This window comes from Elaeis guineensis, chromosome 4, assembly GCF_000442705.2.
Source record: "Elaeis guineensis isolate ETL-2024a chromosome 4, EG11, whole genome shotgun sequence".
In the NCBI taxonomy this organism is placed as follows: Eukaryota; Viridiplantae; Streptophyta; class Magnoliopsida; order Arecales; family Arecaceae; genus Elaeis; species Elaeis guineensis.
Window position 1 is genome coordinate 12105248 of NC_025996.2, and position 9023 is coordinate 12114270.

The window sequence follows — 9023 nt, forward strand, 5'->3', positions numbered from 1 at the left end:
TTTTTCCAACAGAAATTTTCGTCTGGACTTCTACAGCAGATGACTTCCGTCTGCAGTGTCAACGCCTAAAGCACCCAACAACAGTTAACCCGTCAACAACCTCGGAAACATCCGAGCTTCTCTTAAATTGCTGAGACAGAAAGCTATTCCACTTCACCAGACGTCCCAACCGAGCTTCATCATCCGATCTGAACTCTCCGGCAAGTCGCGATAACGGACACCACTCCACTCTCTGTAACAAACTACGTTGTCAGAAAAAAGTCATTGCATGGTCCTTGGTGGATATACCGACTGACCCCCGTACGTCGATTTATCCTCGGATCGATCCGATCGATGCCTGACTCTACCCATCGGACAGACAGACGACTTCGATAATGACTGCTGACAATATCCGACCGAAGGTATGTCGGCCAAACAGACCAATACTGTTTCCAACCGGCCAAACCCATATCACCGACTCACTGTCGAGGGTGGCAGCCGACATCCGACTTCCACAAGATACCAGATTAGCCGATGATGTTTTGAGTCATCACTCGACGTTCCGACAGCCGAATACCGACATATAGTCGGCCAGTCCATCCAAACATCGTACAACCGCTATGAACTGTTGTTCTGTCAAGGACATGCTGCGCGATCGTCCTGGGGCATTGTCCTACCAAGGATATGGGTTAATTCTGATGACCTGACAACCACGTCGATTTGACAGCCTTCGGTGATTTGACAACTCTTCAGTTGTCTGCACCATTAATGACGGGACCATACCGCATTCTACTATAAAATGGAGTAAGGCAAAAGCTTTCAAAAAAGGCTCTTAAGCTCTCAGTACTATCTCGAAACTCTACAAAAATTTATTCGAGTGCTCCATTTCTGTTGAAGCAGAGTACTGACTTGAGCGTCAGAGGATCTTGCCGGAGCACCCCCAACTCCGATTTAGACTTTCCTTGCAGGTCCCGACGGCGGTCGTGATCCCCTCGACTCCAGCTCCTCCGACATCGATGGAATTCTGCACCAATAGAATTGACGCTAGAGAAAGGGGTTTTTGTGTCTTCGCAGGACCCTTGTCCTTAAAGGAGTACTTAACGGGACTGTCTCCGGTCATCTTCTTCGATATTTTTTTCTTCTTCTCCGATCAGATCCCAACCTGATGTCTCCCCAAAAGGCATCCACCAGGCGATCTACGGCCTCCATGGTCAGATCTCGACAAGATCCGCCGGCTCTGGCCTCGTCTTCAATTTTTCAGGCTCCTCCTCCGACAACGACAGTCGGCATGGAGCAGTTCGATCTGTTGGTTCAGGCCATGCAGCAGCAGCAGCTGCAGACATCTGTGCGGCTGGAAAGAGCATCGTCGGAGTTTCAGAAGTCGATGATCGGGCGGTCCACTTGGGCCAGTCGCCCTGTATCCCTCAGAAAGGGGAAGCAGAGGGCAGAGAGCTCTCTGTCTGATTACGATTCCACCCCCAGAGGACTCCTACCTCCGTTTTGCCAGAAGATCCTCAAGATTTACGATCGAGAGGATCTCCTGGATCAAAGATTCCAAGAGATGAACCGACGGATCGAAGAGCTCCGCCATGCTCTCCCTGTTTACGGTGAGGATATCTGTACTGACCCTCCTTATTCTTAAAGGATTATGCAGGAACCGTTCCCGTCGAACTTCAAGCTCCTCCAATTTGGGAGCTACGACGGGACCTCAGATCCGGTTGACCACTTGGAGGCCTTTCGGATAATGATGCTGCTCCATGACGCGTCAGACGCCATCCTGTGCCGAGCTTTTCTATCTACCTTGAAGGGAGCAGCAAGAAATTGGTACTCGGCATTGAAACCGGGTACTATCTTCTCTTTTGATCAAATGAGCCATCAGTTTGCGGCTTATTTCGTCAGTAGCCGATGTCCCCGGAGAGGTTCGGAGTCCCTCATCAACATCAAGCAAAAAAGAAGAGAATTCATCCGAATTTATGTCAACCGTTTTAACGCTGTCGCATTGGAGGTCCGAAACTTGGACCAATCAGTTGCAATGGTCGCCCTGAAGAGCAATCTTCAAAAGAATGACCTTCTGTTTTTTCTAGAAAAAAATATCCCAGGGACTTCACTGATTTGCTGGCTCGGGTCGAAGGATATGCCCGAGTAGAGGAAGCCTTCAAGCTGAAGGACGAGGACGCCGCGAAGGAGCGACAGGCGAGTGACTCCGGCAAGCCCACAGCTGAAAAAGATCGAGTAAAGCTCGGCCACATTCTCGAACTCCCTCCGGACACCAGCATGTCGGGACTCCCCCCCGAGTTCATAGGCAGAGAAGCCTGGACCGCAGAGTTCGACGGAGCTCTCCCCCAGAAAGATTCCACAGCTACGTCCCTCTCAATGCTCCAAAAATTCAAGTGCTGATGGAAATCAGGGAGCAGCTGCCAAGGTCGAAAAAGATGCGCACACACTCCGAAAAGCACAACCCTAACAAGTTCTGCCTCTATCATCGTGACCATGGCCACGACATGGAGGAGTGTATTCAGCTCCGAGATGAGATCAAGGAACTCATCAGACGAGGTCGGCTCAACAGATTCATCCGACACCGGCCTGAAGTTAGGAAAGATCGACTGAGGGCCCTACCACAACCAGAGCTACCAAGGAGAAAAAAACAGTCTGAAGATCAGCTTTCAATCAGGATCATCAACACCATCTCTAGAGGACTCCGACGGAGAGCAGCCAGTGGATCGGCCAGACCGCCCAAGCGGCAGAGAACTGAATAATCTATAACCTTTACTGAAGAAAATACCTAGGAGATTCAATTCTCCCATAATGATGCGGTTGTGGTTTCTTTAAATATTGCTGACTATGATGTACGCCGCATCCTTATTGATAATGGAAGCTCGGTCGATATTTTATTTTATGATGCATTCTCAAAAATATCCATTCTGGATGATCGACTAGGGCCGATAAGCTCCCTATTGATAGGGTTCATTGGCGATGCTGTGCCAGTGGAAGGAGTAATAACTTTGACCGTAGTTGTAGGTCGGTGCCCGAAACAATCTAGAACGCAAGTAAATTTTCTGGTAGTAAGGGCACCATCTGCCTACAACGCAATATTCGGCCGACCTGACCTCAACGCCCTCCGAGCTGTGGTATCGATCTACTATTTGAAGTTAAAATTTTTTACAAGCCAAGGGGTCAGAGAGGTTAGAGGAAACCAAGTCCTGGCAAGACACTACTATAACATAACCTTACAAAGAAATGGTCAGTCTGACCCCTGTCTGGTTGATGGATTAGACACCCGCGACGACCTTGCTGAAGAATGGGGTGAGCCAATTGAAGATTTTGTCTCAATTTCTTTGAATGATAGGAATGAACAGCACGTGGTAAAGATCGGCTCCAACCTGGGAGAAGAGGTACGGACACAGGTCATCAATTTTCTACAAAAAAATATGGATATTTTTGCTTGAATTCCGACGGACATGCCGGGATTGATGCGGAAGTTATGGAACATCGTCTAGCTGTTGATCCCAAACATCGGCCGATGAAAAAAAAAATTGAGGTCATGCACTAGAAAGGTAGAAGGCAATAGCTGAGGAAGTTGATAAACTTCTGAAAGCCGAATTCATCAGAGAAGTCAACTATCCGAACTGGGTCTCCAATGTAGTTCTCGTCAAAAAGGCGAACGGCAAGTGGAGGATGTATATAGACTTCAAAAAGCTGAACAAAACCTGCCCGAAGGATAGTTACTCTCTGCCTAGAATTGACCAATTGGTGGATGCAATCTCGGGCCACGAGCTTCTCACTTTCGTGGATGCATTCTCCAGCTACAATCAAATCAGGATGACATCAGAGGACGAAGAAAAGACTATTTTATCACTGACCGTGATCTTTACTGTTACAGGGTCATGCCTTTTGGCCTCAAAAATACAGGGGCGACCTATCAACGGCTGGTGAACAAGATCTTCAAAGAGCAGATCGGCCGCAACATGGAGGTCTACGTGGACGACATGCTTGTAAAAAATAAATCCTCAATGAACCACTTCGCCGACCTTGAGAAGACCTCAGCGTCCTTCGAAAATATAAGATGAAACTAAACCCAACCAAGTGCGCTTTTGGAGTAACCTCAAAAAAATTCTTGGGTTTTATGGTGTCGGGGTGTGGGATCGAAGTAAATCCGAAAAAGATTCGTGCCATCCAAGAAATGACCGTCCCGAAGTCAATAAAGGAAGTTCAGTGCCTTACTGGGAGAGTAGCAGCTCTGAATCGCTTCGTCTCAAGATCGACCGAATGGTGCCTACCTTTCTTTCAGAATCTCAAGCAGCGGAAGAACTTCTGTTGGATCACTGAATGTTAGCAAGCATTCGAAGAATTGAAGAGCTACCTCGGCTCACCTCCACTATTGGCAAAGCCTGAACCCGAAAAAGAGTTGTTCTTGTACCTGGCGGTCTCCCCTGTGGCTCTCGCAGCAGTTCTGGTCAAGGAAGAAGTAAAAACTCAACGACCGATCTACTACATAAGCTGAGTATTGAGAGATGCCAAAATTAGGTATACTAAGTTAGAGAAACTAACTTACGTCCTATTGATTGCAGCCCGAAGGCTCCGACCTTATTTTCAAGGGCATACCATAACACTGCTTACCGACTAGCCGATTAAAGCGGTTCTGCATCGAGCGGATGCTTCCGGAAGGATAGCGAAATGGACGGTCGAGCTCACAAAATTCGACATCGACTATCGACCTCGACCGACGATAAAAGTCTAGATATTAACAGACTTCATAGTGGAATGCACTATCCCAAAAGAAGCCGAACTTGAACGAGGTGAAGCTGACAACCCAGGGCTCCAGCCGAACTTCCCTGAGGAAAGAACAGATCTTCCTGATGGTTTTTGGGCTCTCTATGTGGACGGTTCCTCCAACATGTCAGGCGCAGACGCGGGCCTGATCTTGGTCAATCCAGAAGGAATTATCGCAGAGTACATGCTGCACTTCGGATTCTCTGCGATAAATAACGGAGCAGAATATGAAGCTCTGATTGCAGGACTGAAGATCGCCAAAGAATTAGAAGTAGATCGGCTCCAAGTCTACAGTGACTCCCAATTGGTGGTGGGACAAGTCAGTGAAAACTATGAAGCTCAGGAGGATAGTATGGCCAAGTATCTCGAAAAGGTAAAAGAGATCATCCATGCCTTTGGCAGCTTTGACATCAAGTAGATTTCAAGAGCAAAAAATATCAGGGCCGATCTTCTCTCCAAGTTGGCTACACTGGCTTCGACTGAACTACCCAAGGAAGTCCTCTTCAAAGTTCTGAAATATCCAAGTACGGAAGAACCGCAGCTTGTAATGAAGATCGGCCATGAACCCAGCTGGATTGACCCCCTGGTTGCATACCTCAAAGACAGGATTCTTCCTCATGATGCAAAAGAAGCTCGAAAGCTTAGAAACCAGACCTCCCGATATATCCTTTATGAGGGCAAGCTGTACAAGAGGTCGTATTCTTTGCCTCTCCTGAAATGTCTCCGATCTTCTGAAGCCGACTTTGCCTTGTGGGAGGTACATGAAGGAGTCTGCGAAAGTCACCTGGGGGCCAGATCTTTATCCCATAAACTGCTCCGACAAGGTTATTACTGGCTTACAATGTACCACGACTCTATTGAATATGTCAGAAAGTGTGATCAGTGTCAGAGATATACGAATATCCAAAGATAGCCCGCCTCCGAACTTACGCCTTTGAGCGCCCCATGGCCGTTTGCACAATGGAAGATGGATATCCTTGGACCTTTTCCGATGGCGTTCAGACAGCGGAAGTTCCTCCTGGTGGCAATTGACTACTTCATCAAGTGGGTCGAAGCCGAACCTTTGGCAAAAATCACAGAAGCTAAAGTGCAAGACTTCGTCTGAAAGTCAATCGTTTGTAGGTTCAGCTTATCCAAAACTCTCATTACTGATAATGGGTAACAATTTGCTAGAGCAAGATTTGTTGAATTTTGTGAAGACTTAAACATCTTCCATAACTTCACGTCAGTAGCCCATCCGCAGGCAAACGGCGAAGCCGAAGTGACCAACATGACTCTGTTGCAAGGAATCAAGGCGAGACTTGAAAAAGCAAAAGAAACTTGGACAGATGAGCTTTATCATGTGTTATGGGCATACCGAACTACCCAAAGACTGCCCACAGGGGAGACCCCCTTTGCCTTAGCCTTCGGAACAAAAGTCGTTATCTCGATTAAACTCAAGCTTCCGTCGGCACGAGTCGTGGCATTCGACGAGCAGCGCAACTCACAGGATCTCAAAGCCAACCTCGACTTGTTAGAAGAAAAGTGGGAGACAGCTCAAGTTTGAATGGCAGCCTACAAGTAGAAAGTAGCCCGCTACTACAACTCCCGGATCAAAAGCAAAGCTTTCAGAGTGGGGGACTTAGTACTTCGGTAAGCCGCTGTTTCACAACCTCAGAACCAAGAAAAATTTACCCCAAATTGGGAAGGCCCGTATGAGGTCAGGGAGGTAGTCCGGTCCGAAACATACTATCTAAAAGAGCTCGGAGGAGCGGACCTTCTGCGATTATGGAATTCAAAAAATTTACGAATGTATTATTGATAACTTTGCCTTAAATAAAAGTTTCATATTCGCATATCTTTTCTTTTGGCATGAGCTTATAACGACAGAGAATAGCTCCTTTAGACAATCGAAACTAAGCGTGTCAGGAACAAGAGGAGAACCTCGTCCCGACACAAATAAAGGCCCAGTTATTAAGAGACCGGATGGGAGGAGAGGCCCTCGCAACGGCCCTCATGTGCCTCCACAGTCATGTTAGGAACAGGAGGAGAACCTCGTCCTAACATGAGCAAAGTCGAAGATCCGATTATTAAGAGACCGGATGGGGGGAGAGGCCCTCGCAACGATCCTCATGTACCCCCACAGTCCTATTAGGAACAGGAGAAAAATCTCATCCTAACATGAGCAAAGTCGAAGATCCGATTATTAAGAGATCGGATGGGGGGAGAGGCCCTCGCAACGGTCCTTATGCACTTTCACAGCCATATTAGGAACAGGAGGAGAACCTCATCCTAATATGAGCAAAGTCGAAGATCCGATTATTAAGAGATCGGATAGGGGAGAGGTCCTCGCGACGGCCCTTATGTACCCCCACAGTCCTGTTAGAAATAGGAGGAGAACCTCGTCCTAACATGAGCAAAGTCGAAGATCCGATTATTAAGAGACCATATGGGAGGAGAAGCCCTCGCAACGGCCCTTATGTGCCCCAACAACCCTATTAGGAATAGGAGAAAAATCTCGTCCTAACATGAGCTGAAATTGACTGTGTTGGGAACAGAAGGAGAATCTCATCCCGACACAAATGAAAACCTGATCGTTTAAGATCGGATGAGAAGAAAAGCCTCCTCAATGGCTTCTCTATACTCCTACAATCCCGTTAGGAGCAAAAGAAAAACCCTCGTCCAAACATTAAAAAAAAAAGAGAGAAAAAGGAAAAGCAACGAGCTACGTCAGAGATAAGAAAAAAATGAACTACATCTAAGACACAAGGGACCTCATCTCAACGAGAAAGAAAACTCTTATCAAAAATCCTCAGTCTCTAAGGGGAACCCAATGCTGGCAGGAGAAAATAGATTTTCTCAAAGTAACGAGAAGTTCGGACCCCAAGCTCGAACACTAGGAGAAAGCGTCACATTCGAATGACCTCGAAAAGACCTTCGGTCATGAACAAAAAGGATAAATCAATGCGGCGATGACCAGGAACCTTCAAACAATATCGACATTGAATAAGACAAAAGATAAGAGAAGCTCGGTAAACGACAACTCAGAGCAAGAATAGACAAGGTAATGAGAATTTTTTTTTCATTTCATTAGTAAAGAGAGCATTACAAAAGCCTTTGAAGGCCAAAAAAAACAACAAGAAAAGGAAAGAATACATGGAACAAAAGGTGAAAGAAGCTCTAAGGAAGCTCGGCTTCTTCTAACTTCGAACTCTCAGTTCCAGCTATTATCAGGGATTGCTTTAAGTTCTCAACTTCTTCTTCCAGTTCTTTCTTTCTTAGCAGCATCTCCTGATACATTTGGTAAAACCACCGGCTTTTACCCTCCAATTCCTGAAGCCTCTTCCTCAGAACTTCAGACTCCACTTCTGCATCCTTGACCACTTGCTACTCATAGGCCAGCTGAACTTTCAGCCGCTGCAGTTCGACCTTTCTCCTTCCCAAGGGCTACGGATAGTTCTTCCATGGTCCCCCTCAAGGATCGGAGCTCGTCGGAGCTTTGAACCGAAACGGCCTGGGCTCTTTTGGACAACTGCTTCTGAAGGTGAGCAACCTCGTTGGTCACCGTCTTGAGCCTCCTTCTGTAGTTGTCTATTTGCCCGCACCAGCCGACTCGACAAGTGTTGTAGTTCGTCTCGACGTCCTGTAGCTGCTTCTAGAGGTCGGAGAATTTCTTCGACCAGTCCCGACCGTGATCAGCCTAGTTGGAAACCGGGATGAGCTCCCTTCCAATTGATCGATCTTCTCCCATGCGGCCGCCAACTCGACCTTGAGGGAGCTGATCTTGGAGGCCTGAGTCCAAGATCGATCGCTGGTGCATTTCTAGAGTTCCTCAAGCTCCTTCTCGAAGTTGCTTTCTTCCGATGTAGTCCATGAAGTCCTTTCTGTGAAGATTCGAAGGTGAAGTAACCTCCACGGTGGCTTTCGAATGGCTCTTCCTCAGCCTGTAAAGTTCGTCATCCATCTTCTTTGATTTTTTCGTTAAATGATGAACTTCCCTCTCAGATCCCAGATCATAGACTTCAAAAGAATCCCCTGCAGTAGGAGAAAAGCTTCGACAAGGCACTGTTGTCGGAAAACAAGAGCGTCACAACGTAAATCATGGCAAAAAAAAAAGAAAGAAAAAAAAGAAGAAGAAAAAGGAGCTCTCTGTAAAGAGAAATCTCTGATTTCATCGATTGAATAATTCTTAAGTACAAGAGAAAGAGAAAAAAAGTTGTAATAAAGCAAAAGTACAAAATTAGAGGTCTCGGACCTCTGGAGTAGAAATGGAGAGCTCGGCACCCCCGAAAGTC